General features: G+C 39.8%; 1 protein-coding gene across 2 annotated transcripts in view; it reads left to right on the top strand.

The window, feature by feature from the left end:
* LOC137169836 (rho guanine nucleotide exchange factor TIAM2) overlaps positions 1–21,183 on the top strand; it is a 71,098-nt gene that overhangs the window by 15,278 nt on the left and 34,637 nt on the right. Inside the window, exon 2 of one of the 2 annotated variants that reach the window (XM_067573231.1) lies at positions 20,277–20,486. The exons of the other annotated variant lie outside the window; for it this stretch is intronic. The gene's annotated coding sequence lies outside the window, so the exon portion shown is untranslated. The remainder of the gene's footprint in view (positions 1–20,276; positions 20,487–21,183) is intronic. 2 annotated transcript variants of the gene reach the window in all.

Genomic DNA, 21,183 nt, shown 5'->3' with positions numbered 1-21,183 from the left:
TTTATTGTTACTGTGGTATGAAAATTCACAATAAATATCAGGAGAGATTTTATAGATGTGACTCCAGTTCTTCTGTTCCTGGGAAATCTGCAACATGGGAATCAGAAAACAGGATTAAAGCTTTGTCCTGAATCCAGACTACATACTAACACTAAGCAGGTTTTTTAATATCGTGTGATCACACTGGAAAACTGATTAATTCAGTGTATTCAAACCAGACAATATGCAAGCTAAAAACATTCTTCGGGTGCACACTTTTATCCCACAATGCAACGTTCAGCGGGGACAGCCAAAGGAAAAACTTGATGTGTGGAAGGCAACGCTACATGCCTCAAAGCGTCCGACTGTTGGGGAAAAAAGAGGAAGAAACATCTATAGTGTGTAGTGTCTGTTTAGTTAGAGGCCTGTAGTGTGCTTCGTTTGTTGTATACTAACTGCAGAGAGGAATACTGGGATATGTAGTGCACAGGAACCTACAGCTGTACTAGCAGCATGTTTAATTAGCATGTTGACCATCAAAGTTTAGCTAGTTAGCGTACATGCTAACATTTTCTAATTAGCCCTGATATAGGGCTGCAACTAAGGATTATTTTCATTATCAATTTATCAGTTGATTGTTTTCTTGATTGAAGGATTAGTTATCTAATAGTTGTTGAGACATTTCACTCAAAACCATAAATGTCCACTTCATGATGGCGCTAGAGGAAAAGTCAGATCATTAGTTATTTGGTAAACTCCCAGTTTGCTCTCATTCCTCCCTCAACTCTTCATTTGGTGTAAAATCACATCGTGTCAAATAGATAAACAACAGATCACAGAGGACAAAACAAAACACAGAACTCGAAGTGTCGATCTGGGTGTTAACAGTCAGATTTCAGCGGATTCAAACTGCGTCTTTGTCAACTTTGGCAATTCAATTTGTCAAATGCAAAAGACAACAAGATTCTGGTAACATCATCTGAAATAACTAAACCTGCAGAACTCTTGTCACATATCAAACTCTTTAACTCTTGATGTCCACAGTGGCTCCACAGCTGTTTTAATGTCAACTAACCAATCAGCTTGTTTGTACATGACCACCCTTTATGCCTCTCACTTCTTCTGTGATTATTTGAAATGTCAATACAGCTGCTGTCATTAACCTGGATTATTTTTATTCTTTTTGCCAGACGATGTTGTATAAGATCATAAAATAATGATCTTATCAGCAGCAGCAGCAGCAGCTGGGTAATGACTGCTGGTCAACAGGTAGGATTTATAAACCCAACCAGACCTCAACCACAGCGTTATAACATCATAAAACTTTATATTTTTTAACAGTAATGTGTAACTGTTTTGGAAACCACAGACAAATGATGTTGTCCTGTTGATTACTACTGATAGAGGAGCCAGATCAGGAGTCACATGGTCAAATCTGCTTGTTGAAGCTGGAGGAGAAGTTTCACACGACCTCAGTTGTCAGACAATAGAAACAGAAAAATACATAAATGAGAACAACTACTGTATATGGAGAATTCAGCTGCACATAAAGAGTATGTGTCTCTATAATTACAGACATCTGATCGCTGGATGCTTTACTGAGCATTACTGTAACGTTTGGAGCTTTCAGACTGAGATGTTGGATATTCCCATCAGATTACTCCATTATTATTCTCGACAGCAGCCTCTCCTCCTCTGATTTCTCCTCGTTTGTGACTTCATTGTTTCCCTCTCATATTTCTGGGTGTTGTGTAACATTCAGAGAGGGTTTGTCCTGAGCTTCCTCTGGTTTCTGGTGATTCTTGCTCTCTCTGGTTATGTAAGATGACAGAGCTGTTAGGATTTAAGATGTTTGGTATGTGTTTATGAGTCAGAGGTTCTCAAACTGGATCCCTGGCTGCATTTGATCCCAGATAAACAACACATACTTTCACCCTAATTTAATGTGCTGCAGGATGATTCTAATAAAAATGAAGTGAAACCAATAGTCAGTATAGAGTCTGGAAGATGGAGCATAGGATTTTGTAGATAAGGAGCTTTGTTCCAGCTGCTTACGTCACATTTGGAAACTTTTTTTTGTGTGTTTCCTGTTGGGGAATAAAAAGCTTTGAGGTCCCTGCATTCGAACAGTGACAGCAGGACAGGAAGTGTGTGACGGGATGTTTGACCCATCAGAGGTGTTTGCATCAAATGCAGCTCAGAGGAAGTCAGCATGTCCTGTGTGTGTGTGTGTGTGTGTGTGTGTGTTTACGTCATGTTGTTTACTACCAGGGCGGGAAATTCCTGCTGCAGCGGCCAGATGTTGCTGCAGTTTGTCTCCAGGACGGTTTGGCTGGAAGCCGACAGTCTGATCTGAACATCCAGTCGGCTGGTTGGTATCTAGTATCTAGTCAACCAGTAACAGAATGATCGTTAATTATTTTCACAGCAGCTATAATTGATATTTAATGACTTTGTATGAGCTGAGCAGTGTGTAATGTGTTGGTTGTGGCTCATAATGATGAACCTACAGAGGATTATCAGCCACTCTGCAGCTCCTCTCGGCTTTACGGAGCTTTATAGTGAGTTTCAGCTCATTGTTTAGCTGCAACTTTACTGTTTGGGTTCACTTTCTCACTGGTTCACTGAGGAGGAAGAGTGAAGGGAATAAGTCAAGACAGAAGGAAAGACGACGACAGTAGAGAAGGGAATAAATATAGTGAAGAAAAGACGGAAGAAAGGCTGAAAAGCAGGCATGAAGGAAGGAAAGAGAAAGGGGAACAAGTGAAACAAGGAAGGGTAGGAAAGAGATGGGAAGAAAAGAAAACAATAGAGCGAGGATGGGAAAGATGGACCGAGAGAAGTAAACAAATATGGAAGAAGGCTACAGGGAAGGAAGTGTGAAAATAGTCATTAAGGAAAGAAAGAGGCAGAAAGAAGACAAAAGAGGGCAAATAAAGAAATAAGGAAGAATAAAGATTGAAACAAGTAAGAGCAGAAGAAAATAAGAGATAGAGGGAAAGATATTAGTGATACTTTGTGAACTTATCTCATATTAAATATCTTGACTCATAGTGATGAACCTACAGAGAATTATCAGCACCCTTCATACAGGAAGTGTACGTATTCACACCAAAAAAAAAAAACTACTGGCACGACTACAAGACATAGAGTAAGAATAAATATTTTTATTTCATGGTTATTTCTTAATATATAATGAATTTATGTTACATAACATAACAGGCGGCTGTGGCTCAGAGGTAGAGCGGGTCGTCCACTAATCGGACAAGATATTGAACCCTGAACTGCTCCCGATGGCGGTGCCAGCGATGTGTGAGTGCTTGCGAATGCGTTCGTTTCTCCTCCTGATGAGCAGGTTGGCGCCTTGTGTAGTGAATGGGTGAATGCTGATATGCAGTGTAAAGCGCTTTGAGTGGTCGGAAGACTGGAAAGGTGCTATATAAGTGCAGTCCATCAACCAGTTAACATGTTTTAATAGCCTTTCTTCTCTGGATAATTGGAACGAGGATGGCTCCCCAATGCCCAGCATCAACCAGCCGGAGTAACGCTGGTCTGTCTGGAAGAGAGTGATGCATCTCTGTTTCTCCACAGTCTGTGTTATTGTGCCATCCAGTCTCATTACTTTGAAGCCTCCGTTGTCCAGGATGCGTCCCATGACATCAAGCACCTTCATGTAAAGAGCAAAGACGAGTGTGCGGTGGCCTTCTTGTCTGAGCCGTTCAAGAAGGACCAACAGAAAGACATATTTAATGACATATTTACTGGAATGCACAGACGTCCAGCTGACGGCCAGGTAACGGTAACGTCAGCACAACTTTCATTTTGGAACCAGTTCTGACATCTTGAACGTTTGCAGCGAGGCAGGACAGGTATCTGTGGTCAAACACCTCTCAGCTTCTGGACAAACAGTCAGCTCAGCACATTTCCTGAACCTGTGTGTGTCGGTTAATCTTTGGTCTGCGTCAGTGTCGGAGGTGTTTTCTCAGCCCGGGCACGGCTGCTCAGTCAGATCAGGATCATTTCCACAACTCGCCCCCAACAAAACCCGCTGAAAACACAAACAGGCCACAAAAAACAACCGCCGCACCGTTTTCCCTCTAAACACTTTGTTCACCTCAGCGAGTCGCCTGTAAAAGCTTTCACATTCCTCTGAGGCTCAGCGGCTGCTGGCCCGCGACCTGTGAGGACCAGAGCGAGCTGGTACAAACCACTAAGAGGTGTTAGCCCGCTCTGAAACAAATGGTGCTTTCTCTTGTTTTCATGTGCACTTAAAGGGCTGTGAGCTTGTTTACAGCCTTTTAATCACAATTTCAGGACAACAAGGGAAACATTGTTCCACTGTGCCTGCAGGAAACAGCTGAATAATTCAAACACATGGTCAAGAGGATGGAGGTGTTTGAGTTAAAATTAGTAAATCCCACTGTTTAGAGTGCGACTCGTATATTTGTAACTGTATTAATTCAGTGTAAAGGTCAGATTTTGATCTTATTGTTGTGGTTTTTTGCGAGGCTCCTATCAGATATAAGAAGGATTTACGTAACAGTACAAGTCAAACAATGTCATGCCAAGCACGGGTGTGAACCACTCTGCCCTTTTGTTCAAACTTGATTCTTTTCTACAGACGAGCTCTTTGCAGACTGTGATTGCCACTTATAAATACAGTCCAGACAGTACTGAACAGTTAAACATGTTCTGTTCTGCAGGCTCTGTGTTTCAGCACATTCAAGTTGAAATAAAGTAATGGAGTCTCAGCTTTAATTTGAGCAGGTTTACATCAATATCGAAAGACGTGTGTGGGAGATGAAGACCTTTTAACACATAGTGCCCAAAGTTTAGGGATTCAAACGTAATTTGGGCAGAAAACAAAATCATCCAGGTTTTATCTTACAGTGTGTGGTCAGGATTAGCTCCACAATGAAATACAGTCTGTTGAAACACATCAAGACATCAAGTATGTCTGTCCAGCATCACAACATGAGTCCATCAGCTTTCTAAAGCCTGGTTTTAAAAAAGGTAAATTACCTCCACCAACAAGTTTCAGTTTTCTCTCTTTTTTGTGTGTTTTGTAGATTATAGTATATCTGAAAAATGTGTTCAGTGAAGTTTGGTGGAAAGTTTTTCTGGAAAATTTTAAGAAACATTCTCACTTTTTTCTCATGAACTGTACTGAACTGAAATCTTTTCTGTATTTAATACAACAAATGTTTTGTCTGTCTGCAGTTCGGTCTGTTTTCAGTTTGTTCGAGCTCCTTCAGCCTTTGTTTACTCGGTGGTTGGACTAACCACTGAATCCTGGTCATTTCTGTGGTTACATGTGTAAATATATACTGTGTGTGTGTGTGTGTGTGTGTGTGTGTGTGTGTGTGTGTGTGTTTATGTAGCATGAAGTGTCTGCAAGTCAACTTGAGTCTGAAAAAGACATTCTGCTTCTTCAGTCAGACTTGGACGATCAAATTAAAGATTAACAGGCTCGTTACATCAGCAGATAAACACTGATTTGTTTCTTTACATCTTCAAGCGATCGATCGATCATCTCAACTCCTTTTACTCAATAAGGTCTTTGTGACCGTCGTCATTATTCACTGTGTTGGCTGTTTGTCTCCTCACAGTCTGCTGCCCCCTTTAAATCGGAGCTCATCAGAAGAAAACAACATATGTCGTTTTAAAGGAGGCTTTTTAGCTTAAATCACCCGAACAGGACCATCAGTGTTTAATGTTGTTGGTTTTACTCCTGGCAGCTGTTCAGAAGGTCTCAACTCATTTAGCTTCACAGAAACACAAGATCACAGAATACAGTTTAACTAAATTAAATTAATTAAATTAAAGAAAATGCGTAGCTGCAATGTCCTGGTAGCCTGTATTTGTACATTTTCTAAACAGTAAAATGACTGTTTGAGGTGAATTTGTCTGCGACGTTCATCCATGCGTTTCCAAAACTTTTATGAAGAAAATTTTCACCACAAACCACATTTGACAGACATCTGTCAGCACTGGCTAGCTAACGTGACACATATTCCAATGGGAAAAGGCAGCTAGTAGCAGTGATAACGCTAACACAGACTACACGCAGAGTTAGCTGTAAAGGTAAATGAACTGTGAGTCCCAAATCATCAACCAGCAGCACTGGTTCAAAGCCCAGAAGCTCATTAGCATGAAAACAATAAAGTAACATAGAAACAATAAAGTGACATAAGCGTGAAAAAAGTAACTTACATAAAAACAATAAAGTAACGTTAGCATGAAAACAATTAAGCAACATTAGCATGAGAACAATACATTTACATAAAAACAAAATGACATAAGCATGAAAAAAGTAACTAAGCAACGTTAGAATGAAAACAATAAAGTAACATAAAAACAATAAAGTATATTAGCATGAAAACAGTTAAGTAACGTTAGCATGAAAACAAAGTAATGTTAGCATGAAAACAATAAAGTAACATTAGCATGAACACAATAAAGTAACATGAAAACTATAAAGTATGTTAGCATGAAAACATTAAAACAAAGTGACATAAGCATAAAAAAGTAACTAACGTAGAAACAATAGAGTAACAGCATGAAAACAATAACGTAACAACAAACGCTGCTTTTCTAAAATTTGAACTACAACATAACTCTAGCGTGTGCATGCTGTAGACTGTCGGGGTGCTGCAATGCCCTCGCTACTGAGTTCCGCTTTTTTTGTTCTGTCAATGTCACGTTATTAACTAACATTTAGAGAATTGATTTTTGACATTTTTTAATTGATGCAGAATCGTAGAAGTTAAGAATTGCGATCCTTGTGTGAATCATTTTTTTTCTCCCAGTCCTATCAGTGAGTATAATATTTTATTACTAATAGAAATGATGAACAAAACCACCTAAATCAGACCCTGGTTGCAGTGAAACAGCTACACTCACATCCCTGTCTGAGTGTTAGCATGTCTCTTCTGTCTGTCAGTGAATCTTGTTGTCTGATGGATGTTCTGGAGGCCAGAGGGCCCCGCAGCAGCATCTGGAGGCTCCAAGCTCTCGTCCTGCTTTTGTCTGAACCTCTCTCTCTCTCTCTCTCTGAATGAAGACAAAAGACGAGGAAGAGAAGTGTGATCGGCACACACACACAAGTCCCCCATTTACTTCTCACACACGCCGGCGCTGAGAAGCTCACAGTCAAAGAGTTCAAAGATGTCTGTTGCGGTGATGAAGGTTGTTGTGGTGCAGATTGTTTAGACTGGTGCTCCATCAGGGGCTCCAGGGAGTCACCAGTATATAGTTTTCAAAGCCTCGAGTCGGTTTCATGCCTCCTGAGCTCTGAAAATATGTTTAAACACAACTTTTCAGAAACACTCAAGTATACTTTTAAGTTTTTAAGTCGTTGCACGATGGGCTCCAACGGAAATTCCAGTCTGAAAATGCAGAACATTTGCATAAATTTCAGACGGGAATAAAGAAGTTCAAGATAAGCTGTGTTTGAATTTATTGTGTTTGTTTTACTGCAACTAGTTTTTGCTTTACATGTACAGTATTGTGTGTTCGGCTGATCTCTGAGAGGGCAGTGAGTTTGAGCGACTGGCAGTGTGTTTGAGGTCAGATCATGTTTTAATTTATTTAGAGAGACACTAAATATTTGTTGTGTATGAGTGGAAAGATGACTCTCTGTTCCTGTCATTTCCCTTTTTATCTGGCGGTTTTTAGAAACCGCCAACCTGTGCTGATGACTCACATCATTCACTAACATGTGGACGAAGTCGGTGGAGAAACGATGACAAATTTATGCCGTTGACTCATCCTTGATTTCCTAATGCCATTAAACAGTTTTCATTGATCAAACAAGAATTTCTGGCAGAAAACAACACAACTTTGTAAGTTTTTTCCGTCTCACAAAATTAATTCTGGTTTGTCAGAAGCAACAGAAACAGAAAAGCATTTAACTACCTACTAGGATACTTTATTTTGTTATTTAGTCTATATATCATGTTTGTTTGAAGATTTCTTGGATTTATTCTTTTATAGTCTCAGTTTCATGCATCTCTTCTGTCTTTCTGGTGTTTCATCTACACAGTTTAGCCCTAAAGAGCCAAATTTTTTGTCTTCTGAAAACAATGACACAGTATTTCAGGAACCAGATTGCAAATTTCCTTCTATTGTTATTCATTGGATAGAGCTTCCAGTATCACTTTTCATTTCCAGGGTCAGCAGCAACAAGGTCTCCCCACGCTCCTCCGACAGTCGTGCAATCATGGCGTGGGAGTCCAGGTGCAGACCGACATAGGGCATCTGCTGGCTCGGCTGCAGGGCGATCTTAGCGTGCAATAAATTTGGAATAAGTTGCATTAAATGAATTGAACCGCTGTAAACGCCCCCTGAGGACGTAATAGAAAGCTGTTATTGCCGATTCATTTTAAAAGAGCAATGGCCAATTTGAAACTCCAACGCTCAGCCAGCCAACCAATGGTGCAACTTCATCACTCAGTCAGTCAGTCGGTCAGTCACGGACATCTGTGGTTAAAGTGCTGGCCCCGCTGTTGCAGTCCAGCCAAAAAGACTGTAAATGTGTCAGATATCCACTTGATATGACTAACTCAGACTGCTGAAGCCTCATATAACCTCACATCAACTTTAATGATTGTGTGGACACACTGTGGACTTTGGCCTCCATCACTTACATTGAAAGCACATTTGAAGGATTTTTTTAATATCCAGTATGAACAGGAGGAATGATCACAGCGAGGAAAACCTCTTTCACTGTTCATATGGACACCTGACTGTTGTTTTAAGATTCAGTTGAACAAACGTGAACCTGTCCTTTAGTGCATGTTGGATTTAATATTGAATTTGTGTACCATCATGTAACCAGAAATGTCAAACAGCATCACTACGATCCAGGAGGGGAATCACTCTGGGTGGGGGGGGGGGGTCTGACATATTGTGAACTAACACTGATTTATGGACAGTTTACTTTGGACCTGCAGATAACCTTCTGCTGCTTAAACCAAACTACATTTGACCTGAGATCAAATCTGATTAGTGTCTGTTTAGCTCTGCAGCACCGCCCGAGTCTGTCAGCCTCCTGACACCAACAAACACTTCATTCAATTAACCACCAATTAGAGCAAGACGACCATCCATCACAGCGGCTGAACGGCCTGCTGGGAGCCGGGAGGAGGAGGAGGATGATGGTGATGATGATGTGCGCTACAGGGATGTTCAGACAAAAGGAAAAGCTGCAAAAATGCTTTTTTGCTTTTGTCTTTTTGTGATCATCATTGATGTGAATGGCTGCAACTAATCATTATATTTACTTTACTTAATCCGTTAATCAATAATCGATTAACCCTTTCAGTGCATCTTTGTCCTCCTTCTACTTATGTGTCTCTAAAAGTCTCTTTATAGCTTCAAATATGTGTTGCACATTTTCTTTTTAAGAATAACAAGAACTATATGAAAATGAAAGAAATATTTGATGTGAATAATTAAAAAATATATATATATAAAATGCATTTTATTAGAATCCTGAAGACTTCAGCTGTGATATTTTATTTTAGAACAAAAACACAACTGATGATTGAAATCTATGAAGTTTGTGGTTAAACTGACAACCATCCAATTAACTGACAATCAGCTTTAACAGCCTCATAATCAATAAATACCAACAACAAACATTTAGTCAAGTCAAACCTGCCACTGAGCTGTCTGACTTTAGGTCAGGAGTAAACAACTAGAATGTAAATAGTTTGTTAAAACATCATAATGAATAAAAAACACAAGAAACTGATCTATTAACTCATTGAGAAGAATTTCAACCAACTGTGACGGCTCATTTTGCTCATAAGGTTTATTAGTCAGGTTTCTATACAAATGTAGCGCAAATTTTAATCGAAATTTCAGAAAATGGATAAAAGAAAATGTGAATTAATGTTTCTTTCCTTCCACTACTGTTTTGTGAATATTAATAGTTGAGCGCATCAGAGTGAACAGTTAATGGTGCTGATTCTCCGATCAAGTGCAGTAAAGCACAAAAATAAGATGTAACTAACAGAGCTGAAACGATGGAAGACATGATACACCTCCTGGTGATGGAGAGCACGGTGGACAGTGGAAATGGAGAGAACAGCGAACATCACAGCTTCTTGCCTTTGGAAGCATTTAGATAGCAGTCTTGTATCAGTTATACAGACATGTATTGAATGCTGTCCAGAGACGAAGAAGAGCGGAAAACATCTGCCGCCATTTTTTCGTCTCTCCAGCAGGGCGGAAGCTTCAGGGACATTCAAGTCATATGCTTCCTGTACATCGCCATTTATTCGCTAAACCTGTTTCCATTTTGCTTTTACGTCAACTTTTCCACCTCATCCAAGCATAAAAACCTTTTTTTTTGGTGATATTTCTGCTTTTTTTAAATTTCCAGTGTTTCCACTCAGTGCAGATTGAAAAAGCGGTTCATTTGTGAGCGGTGGATGCAGGCATTGGGTGGGTGGATGGATCAACAAAACATACGATTTTAGCACAAGAGATCACTGTTGACTTCCTGTTTCCAACCGCCAGTCAACACTGTTTTCTTAAATGATCAGAAAACACTCACTGTGTTTTTCGTTCTGGACTTGATGGACCAACCACAGAGTTTATTGTTTAATTTGGAGGCCTTGTTGACTTTAAATGTGCTGCAGTGTTCTTCTGAATGTTCGAGTCTCTCCAGAGGAGGAAGCAGCTGCAGCGGCCACACCAAACTCAACACTCGGCCCCACCTGAGTCCGGGGGGCCCCGCCTGTCCGCCCGCGGTGCCAGGACAAGGACCCTCAGTCAGCCAGGACAGGAAACAGACCCCCCCAACCCCCCCCCCCCCCACCCCTGCTGCCCCCCTGTACCAGGCACGCTTCCTCTGATGGGGAGAAAGTGGCTGCCGGCTCCAGTCTCCCTCCTCCTTATCGAAGCTGCTTCTGTCTGCTTTCCCATGGGGAGGTGGAGCGCTCATTTTGCTTCTTGGCGTCTCCCTGCAAAAACACAACACAACCCCCTCCCCCAGTTTTCGTGCAAGAAGGGAAAATTGCTTCAGACGGCCGCCCCAAAACCCAAGTCGCGTGTCTGGATGAAAAGAAATGTTGAGGACAAACTTCCAAATCAAACACTTTTCATTTATTTCTCAGTTGATGCACAGTGGAGCTGTGAACTGGAGCTTCTCTGGAGCCACCTGCAGAAGTACGAACCTGATTCATTTTCTTTTTTAGCAAATATAACAATTAACAAATCACCTAAAGTAAAAAAAACATTGATTGTAGTCATTAAAGCATGATATAGCTCTCCCTAATTTTTTGAAATCCCATTATTCCACAATGTTACATCCTGGGACGAGACAAAGTTTCTAGCTTTTTCCAGACTTTCAACCATGCGACATGGTTTTCATCTGCAGTAGGGCTTAATTGTCATGGAGATGGATCTGTTGACATGCCAGCTTGCTGTTATGATTTCATCCTCAGAGCTTTTGAGACTTCTCATCTGTGTTAACTTAAAGGATAATTCTGGCAATTTTCTAAATTTTTCTTATTGTCAACAAATCTCATGTTTGGATCCAAACCAACGATGAACTGATCTGTTAACAAGTATTGTGTGTGTATCCAAAGCCTGATATATCTTATTCCTCTGTGCCGTAGACCTGTGGTGTTTTCCAAAAACTATTAAAAACACATTAATGAGCCACACCGCTGCACTGGGTGACATGTTCCTTCATTATGAAGAGTTTGGTCATGTTAGTTTGTTTAGAAACGGCTCCAAAGACTAATAACAGATTGTAAGTTGTAAGTGATATTATTTTTCAGGTCTGTTCATCTTACATAAAGTTAGCATCAGTGAAGTGAAGTACTGAAGTACCTGGCTGTGGAAATTTCCGGACCACACGATTGTTTACGCAACAGAAATTCCACTTTTTCCCTTCGGATGCTGTGTTTGGCTGGATTTGGCTGTTACATCAGAGTTTATGACTGAGATCAAAGTAACGTTAGTCTCTCCCTGTCAGCTCATCTCTGTTGGATTTCCTCTTCTGAATCCTCCAGCTAATACAAGTACATCACATCCATCATTTCATCTGGTGTCCGACGTGTATTCATACTCATCGTATTGATCAGACTCTGATATTGTACATTTCTAAAAGAACTTCAGTACAAAGTCAAGTGGTTGTGATATGTAGCACAACAAGCTAGTGAAGCTGTAACAGAATCACGTTCCTGCACATGCTCAGTGGCGCCCGCCTTACACAGAACTACTCTCCTGAGACTGAAAACGTGATCACTGTTATTACTCTTTGAAGCTGTTTCTAGACAACAAAACCAAACTCTTCATAATGACGGAACGTGTCAACGAGTGCAGCGGTGTGACTCATCGACGTGTTTTTAATAGTTTTTGGACAACAATGGAGGTCTACGACACAGAGGAATAAGACATATCAGGCTTTTGATACACACACAATACTTGTCAGTAGATCAGTTCATAATTGGTTTGGATCCAAACATGAGATTTGTTGACAAGAAAAATATCGCCAGACACACCCTTTTAAAGTTAAGCATAAAAATTACCACTTGAAATACAAGTTTGACAAAAAGAGCCCAACTCAAGGTCCACTTACAAACATTTGCTGAGCTTTCAATCATATCACACGATTTTAACCAGCAGATTGATTAACTTGTGAGCTACTGGGACAAAAGACCCTAAAAGTGCTGTGGATGAAATGAGCTTGTTTGTCAACAGATCCATCTCCATGACAACTGAGTAGATAAAGAGGATTGAGAGTAGGGTTGGATGATACAGCAAAAATATCATATATAAATATCACAATCTTTTTCTGGCAGGATCACGATCTTATCATGATTCTTTGTCATGTTGGTTTTTTAGACTATTTTGTGAGTTACTGATCAGTATTCAAGATTCAAAAAACTTTATTGCCTATCAAGTAAAAATAGAAATTTGTCTTAGGTTACGGGCTCACAAAGAACATAAAAACATACACCCATGATAGACATAAAGACATAAAATTACATTAAAACACAAACAATTCTATAAATAAATAAGAGCAGGAGTGCAAAGCTGCATTAAAAAGTAGTGAAAGTCTATTTGTTCTTGTTTAAAATGGATATTGCAGTGTGAAACCAAACTAACAGTACAACCAAACTAATTTCACAGCTGAAAAGCAAACAGTTGATGTGTTGAAGCGTTAGTGTTTTGTTTCAGATAACTAGCAGGATGTGCACCGTTAAAAAAAGGCACAAACACAGTACGCCAGAGCTGCATCACGTTAGCTTGCGGCATGACAGAAGTTAGTGCTAGTTAGCAGGTGAGCTAAATACTAAATGGTGGCATTTACCTGTAGTCCAGCTGTGTGCAGCTTCTTAGCGACATTAAAACTGCTGTAGATTTCACCAACAGATTGAAGATACGGTACAAAGTGCTCACCATGTCAGTGTTTTTAGCCATTAGCCCCTGGCTAGCAGATAGCGCTCTGTCACGTAGCTGAACTGAAACGATGTGCACTGTAGCACGATAGTAAGGATCTGTCTGTAAAGGCAGATCATGATGATATTTTAATCATTCAAGATCTAATATTGTCATATCACACACGCCTAATTGAGAGCTGCGGAAAGGCTAATAAGTTGACCTTTAGTTAATGTTGTTCTGCCAAACTAGTTTTATCCAAAAGTTCTGAACAAACGTGATGTTATGTGATGTTTTACTGGTCAGATTGTCATGAAATCAAATCCAGCTCCTCAGAGGGTAAACCATTTAGATTTTAATGATCCCATCACATGTCCTGTAGCGCCACTGTCAGGACAAACATTATATTTTCAGTTGCACTGCTGGAAAGACTAAAAATATCTAAATCATCAGAAGTTGGTTGTTCTTTCCAACACTTTCATATTATGGTTGTAATGAACACTGCAGCCTCAAGGGGACGCTTGATTTGTTTCTGGTCTGATCTAATTCTTTCAGCCTTAACAAACATCATTTAATTGCGACACCATGTGACTGACCATTCTAGTTTCAATCTCTGCACCCGCTGACCCGAGGGTGTTTAAGCAGCTCCATGGAAACTGCCGTCAGGGTGGTGTTAAATTTATTAAATCGCACAGCAATTAACAACATTTTTGTCCCTGTGCGTCGTCTGGACCTGTCAGTTTAAAGTTTGGAAGCAGAAGAACGTTCTGGCAGACCACAACGGCAAAACACACATCCTGGACTGTCGGCAGTCATTTGATCAGCGAGGAATATGAAGGAGAAGTGGAGACAAAGGGAGAAACGCTGACTGAGTCTCTTTTAGAGCCGAAATGACTCATCGATTGACAGAAAAATAACGGATGACTATTTTAACAATCAGGTCATTTAAGTTTAAGTTCTTTTCAAAGCCAAAATTGCAAAAATATTCTCTGCTTCCAGCTTCTCAGATGTGAAGCTTTACTGCTTTTCTCTGTTTTATATCATTTCAAACTGAAGTAGAGCAGAAACAAGCTATTGGCAATTAATCTTCAACTATTTTCACAACCATTAATGTAAGTTATTTTTTCTAGCAAAAATGCCAAAAATTAATTGTTTCCAGCTTCTTTATCATGAAAATTTGATGTTTTTCTTTGTCATACATGATAGTAAAGGGAATATCTTTAGGTTTTAGACAAAACAAGCATCGTGAAGACGTCACATTGGGCTTTAGGACATCGTGATGTGCATTGTTCACTATTTTCTCGCATTTAATAAACAATTGATCGACAAAATTAGATTAATTGATAATGAAAATAATCATTGGCAGCAGCCCTAAACTGAGTATCTTTGAGGTTTGGACAGTTTGTCAGAAAAAAAATCAAAATATGGAGATGTCACTTTTGACTCTAGTATTTTCTGACATTTATAAACCAAACAATTGGTTGCTGATTAATCGGGAAGATAATCAGCAGATTAATTGATCATGATAATCTGTCTAGTTTCTTTGTTTTCCTCTTTCCAAACAGTCTCTGACCTCTGCACCATTGATTTAACATCACAGTGAATCTCGTTTTAGATCTTATCTGTATAAATCCAGAGTATAAATACATAAATATGAATATACTATAAGTATAAAACAAAATATATGGAAGAACGTCAAATAAAAGTAGTTAAATAAATCTATAAATCCAGTGGATGAAGGCTTCGGTCGGAGGGTTTTTGGTGTGTTTGTGTATCTGCTCCTGCAGGAGGTGTTGCAGCTTCCTGCTATTTATGGCTGATCTGGACTTCCTGTTTCCTGTGTCCGCTCAGCCTCAAGACAAAAGCGTCATTACACTCAAAAGGGGAAAAAAACCAAGACGAGACGAGTCCAAGACGAGTTTTTCAGTGAGATATTCCCATCATAATAAACCAGATACACAAACACCGAAGACTCAGCTGGGCAGGTCGTTCATCAAAGTCTTGTCATATTGTGTCTAAATTGAGCTCCTTAATAATGAATACTTCACACTTTTGTTGACTTTTTAAAAACGTTTTAGCTTTTTAATGCTTTTCATCTCACCATAGTTCCAGACTCCTGTTGGTTTTCATTGATTTCTGTCAGGTATGACAATCTTTTAGACTCTGGAAGCTTGTTAGAGTTGTATAATCACAATGAACATCAAGTTCATCAAGTATTATTGTGTGCTAATGCCTCACAGCTATACTAAATAAAAAATAATGCAGACCGTAAAGGACACTAATTATCAATATTCTGCTCATTTATGTTCATACTGTTGAGAAATTAACGGAACCAAATGGATTAATTTTAACCATTCAGCAAAATCTGGGTTTGGGTTCCAATGGCGGAGAACAATCAATACTTTTAATTACTTGTTTCCAAAAAGGAGAATCAACTGAACAATCCCACATTAAATGAAGAAGGTTTTGAAGTTTAACTGGTGTGTAAGAACACCTGTGGATGATTGTGTAGCGTGTAAATTTAACTCTAACTGACATCAGACACCTCGTTCTGATTTCTGTTTGTTTTGTTGCTGCACAGAAACGGACCAATATTCACCATTATAATGAGTAAAAAACAGCTCAAATATCAATGAACACAAGTGTTTTGTCCGTTTTACTACAGTGTGAGTACTAATACAAGCTGCTGTATTTCAGTATTTGGATCTTTTATTGTAGCGCCCCCATCAAAGTTTTACCTAACTCAGGCCGGAGATGTCAGTGGGTTTAAACATGTAAAAGTTACATTTAATATGTTCAGATTTGAAGTTATTTAATAAACTCTCATAAATAATAATAACTAACGTTATAAAATCCACATGGAGAACAGGTGTCATTCCTCCAAACAAACTGCACATTAATCAGATTCTTTTCACTCCAAATCTGATGAATTCCTTCAATATGGCAGCCTCACGCCTGCATGGGGGGATGGGGTGAAAGGGGTGAGGGGGGTGGGGAGGGTCTTTGTTGGTGAAGAATGCGGGGGGTCACCCGTGGCGGGGCGTCCTGCGAGCCGGCAGATGGCCGATAGGACAAGCAGACAAAAGTGGAAGGCAGACTTTCTCCATTCAGATGAAGACACAAAGCAGCACCGGCCTGGGGGGGGGGGGGTTGTTTTTTTTTCTGCACCTCTGGTCCAAGAAAAACAGGTGTTTTCATTCATATTTGAGCATATTTGAGTCAGTCAGTGGAGATATAAAAGGTTTAAAGAAATAAATCCATAACTGAACATGTTTTCTTCCCTCTAATAATAAATTTAATGAATTGTTATATTATTTATTAGTAATAATCTTCATTTCTGACAGGAGAACAGTGGTCCAAAAGACTTTTGTGTTGTGTTAAAGAATCCTTGTTTTGTTCCAGTTATCAATGAAAACTAAGGAGGTTGTTTGGAGGAAGCTGATTGGTTAAAAATGACTTTTAAAGGAAAAGAAGAGGTTGGTTGCTGAGTTTAAGATGACCCTGAATATAAAATACTTCGCACTTTCACACTCGTCCTGTTGGGAAATTAGAGGAGTCCTCATCCTTCCGTTAAAGCAGAAGGTAAATCTCACATTAAGGGCTGCAACTAACAATTATTTAGATTATTGATTAATTTGCTTGTTATTTTCCTAATTGATCGATTAATCATTTTGTCTATAAAATATCAGAAAATAGTGAAAGATGCCTGTCTTTGAGCCCAAAGTGACATCTTCAAATGTCTTGTTTTGTCCAATCAACACTTCAAAATCCAAAGATATTCAATTTACTGTCAAAATGGATTATTCAATTGTCATAATATCATAATAATCATAATAATCAGGAATTTGTTTCCTGCACAGCAGAAGAACACGTTACACGATCCTGCAGAAACTCCTGCAGGTTAAACTGAACTAACCAAACACTTTTAGTGCTGACTGACTCTAACAGACTCACTATAAACACACTGGAAGAAACTCGCTAGCCTAGCAACATTAATGCTACAAACAACCCATAATGCAACACTCTCGGTAGGAGAAGATCTGATGTTGTAAATAATAAGTAATTGTCTGGTCCTTGAATATAATACAACCCTGCCTCTTCAAACGTAACTTCCAGAATGAAATATTGTCTTATTGTCTTATTCAGGCTAATATGCTAATGTTGCAAAGTTTTGACCTACAAAGTAACACCCATTGTTGGCATAATGGGTGTCACTTTATACTTGGATGAAGCCTGACACCTTGAAGGTTGAAACGATGCAGCATTAAATCTTTACAAGCTTCTAAAATTCAGTGTGTGGACTTCCTCTTCTTGTCCTTCATGTGCTGGTTTTGTCCTGCACAAGTATCCAACTGAGGCTGGATGTTCACACTGTCCATCTTCTTTGCTCAGACTGATTTTTACCCAAATTTTACGTCCACATATATTCAAAACTTGTGTTTTGTGCTCAAAGATGACGCTGTTTAGTGCAGTATTTTCTTTTCTTAGAGTTAGTCACCTTGGTTTTTGTGGTTTTCTGTTATTTTTATCCTGTTCTGATGTCAGATGTTAAACATGGTCAAAGTTCCAAAACTTGAACATATGTAGAAACGCTGCCTGTAAGTCAGAATCCAGGGCGTTAACCTCCACTGTGTGCTTTGTTTGCAAAGTTACCTCTACTTCCTCATCGTGATGACATCAGATTGTTTACAATAGCCGTCCATTCCATAGCCTTTGTTGCTAAGGTCGTTGCTAAGGTGTGTTGTTCACGTTGTCCACTCTCACGTTTCAGATCTGATTCAGTCCCAACATGCACAGATGGATTTGAGAAGTTGACATTCGGAGTAAAGAAGAATTTGTTTATGTAGCCTCCAGAGCTGGAGGAAGCTTCCTGAAGCTGACCAATCAGAACAGAGCAGGCTTATCGGGAGGGGGGTCTTAAAGAGACAAGAGCTAAAACCGCCTGTTTCAGACAGAGGCTGAACTGAGGGGCTGCATAAAGGACCAGTAGAAGATACATAAAAAGTTTTTAACTGTAAATCATGCAAAGATATTCCAGTATATAAATATAGAGCTGGAAATGTGCATGATACATACTCTTTAACCAACTCTTAACCATACTGTGATGCAGACATCAGTCACAGGGGTTTTGAAGATGAAAACTAACTGCCTGTTAAGTTGTTGAGAGATTAAGGGCTTGTTGAATCAACTCCTCACACAGTGTCAACAAAAAACTGAACATTAGAAGCTTCTCTGAGAGCTGCAAACTGCTCCCTCAGTGTAAATAATCATTTGTAAGTAAGTTGACCAACAACTTCACTGCTCTGAATCACTGCCGGGCGTTCCAACTGTCGAGGTTTCTCTTCAGTACTTCCCGTCTTGTTCCAATGAAAGAGTTCAAAGGTCACTGATGCATTTGGGGGTCAGCAGTGCATTGTGTTGCCGTCGGCTCTCCCTCCCCTCCCCCTCTCCCCCCCGTCTTCCCTCCTCAGCACCGACCTCTGCGACAGGATGGGCGTCGGTCTGCCCAAGCTGGCTGTTAGAACACACTGAACCTCAAGTCCACCGTAACCTTTGACCTCTACCCGGGTCGATCAGGAAATGAGCTCTTGCGTTCAGAGAGCCTCTGAGCTCTTTATCATTCTGCTCTTTTAATTATTTCTGACTGTGTTTATACGATGTCCTTTGACTCAGCTGGAGGATGCAGGCAGAAAGAGAGACCGAGAGAGGACCTGCTCACAGGTCCTCTCTCGGTCGTGTGGGGGGGGTTTGACTTGATCTAGTCTTGGTCTTGTGCATTTTTTGGCTCAAACAAGTGTAGTGTCGTAAGGTTTTTTGACAGATTTGTCTCTCTGGGTGTTCTGCCTCAGACAAGTCACAACGTCAATGCAACCAGGACAAGTCCGAGCCAAAAATATCCACCAGAACGAGACAAAGCAGCGTCAAAGCCACCAACGGAACTGCAATGAGTCCAAAAATGATCATGCGACTGACACAAGTCCGAGTCAAAACTCCCACGAGACCAAGACAAGTCAGAGTCAAAGCCACAGCCACGTAAACGAGACATGTCCGATTGACAAACATCCAAACAAACGAGTCACAAACGCCCCCACACGACCAAAAGAAGTCCTCGCCAAAGAAACATCCATCCATGTGACCGAGACAAGTCTGAGTCAAAACATCTCATAAGTCTATTTCAGGCTTGTCTTGTGTGGATGTTTCTGACTCAGACTGGTCTCGGTCTCATGGACATCTTGGCTCTCACCTGTATGAGTCAAAACGCCCACAAGACTGAGACGAGTCCAAGATATTTTTAAAAAATATAGTAATACAAGCTTGAGTGGACCATAAGTAAACATCAGTGTCTTTTTGTGCCAAAACAATTAGCACAACCATTAACCACAACCATTATGATGACTATTATTTAAGCTAACGTTCTCTGGTTGCAGCTTCTTCAGTGGATTTGCTGCTTTTTGCTGATTTATCCCATAAACTGAATATCTTTGTGTTTTTGGACTGTCGATAATAAAAACTAATCTTCACTTATAGCTCTACTATATAGTGTTGCTGTCTTTATATCCAATCAAAAGTCTGGAGAGTTTCTTAAAATAGCTGGTGTCCGATGACCTCAGCCCGCCGCTCACAGATTGACGCTTGATTAAAAAAAAAAAAAAAAGACACGAGAGAAACAGAAAGAGAGAAAAAAAAACGTGGAGAAAATTGCTGCAGCATTCCAAAAAACCCAAAATAAATAGAAGACAGAGTGAGGTCTGGTTTAAGAAAAAAAACCTTCAGCAGAGACGTCATGGAAGAGCTTTACAGAGGAGGAGGAGGAGGAGGAGGAGGAGGAGGGGGGGTCATACAAAAGGAAAGTCTGTGTGCTGAAGCCCCTCCCTCCCTCTGTTCTCCCCCAACAGATGAGCCGGTGTGGGGAGGGGGCGAGCGACATACACAAACACACACAGAGAGAGAGAGAGAGAGAGAGAGAGAGAGAGAGAGCAGCTGGAGGCGACAGAGAGCTTCAGTGGTGAAGAGAGAGAGAGAGAGAGAGAGAGAGAGAGGAGGCAGCAGGACGGAGCATGAAGGAGCTGCCGAGTTTCTGTTTCTGAAGACGAAAACATAAACCGGTAAAAACTCTTCATCATATCAGTTATTGATTAGTAATACAGAGCCGATACTGGAGCTGCTTCTGTTTGTCCTTTTTTTTTTAAATCTGTTGTTCAGTTTATCAGCTAAAGATTTACTGTGACTTTTTTAGTTAAACTGTCTTAAATCTGTTTTTTTTGTGCAAACTTGTTATTTTTGCTTGAAAATCTGCATGTAAACATTTGGATGTTTGTTAGCTTTTCATAGCCGAGTGGATTTGATGCAGTGTGATTGATTGTTGGCTGCAACAATTGGTTGATTAATCGATTGGTTGATCTACAGAAAATGCAACTATTGTGATAATAGATTGATTATTTTAGTTCTTTGTTGTTGTTTTTTTAAAGCAAAAATGCCGAATACGTACAAGTTCCAGTTTCTCAATTGTGAGAATTTGATAGTAAACTTGATTATCTTCCGGTTTTTGATTGTTGGTCAAAAAAAAACCAAGGAAAATATAACCGATTTTCAAAGCGATTAATCGATTAATCGGTTAATTGGAAATTAGCATTGTTAGTTGAACCCCTAATTGATTACCTACAGTACAGCATGTTTTGGAGAACTGACACTGGTTGATCAGATTAGACCAAAGAGTAACACTTTAAGTATTTATAATGAGTATATAGATAATTAATACACGGTTTAGAAAACACTATAATGTCATTATAAGCATATATAAGT

This window comes from Thunnus thynnus, chromosome 18, assembly GCF_963924715.1.
Source record: "Thunnus thynnus chromosome 18, fThuThy2.1, whole genome shotgun sequence".
NCBI classification, from domain to species: Eukaryota; Metazoa; Chordata; class Actinopteri; order Scombriformes; family Scombridae; genus Thunnus; species Thunnus thynnus.
Note: the sequence above shows the minus strand (reverse complement) of the source record. Positions and strands in the feature narration are given on the sequence as shown.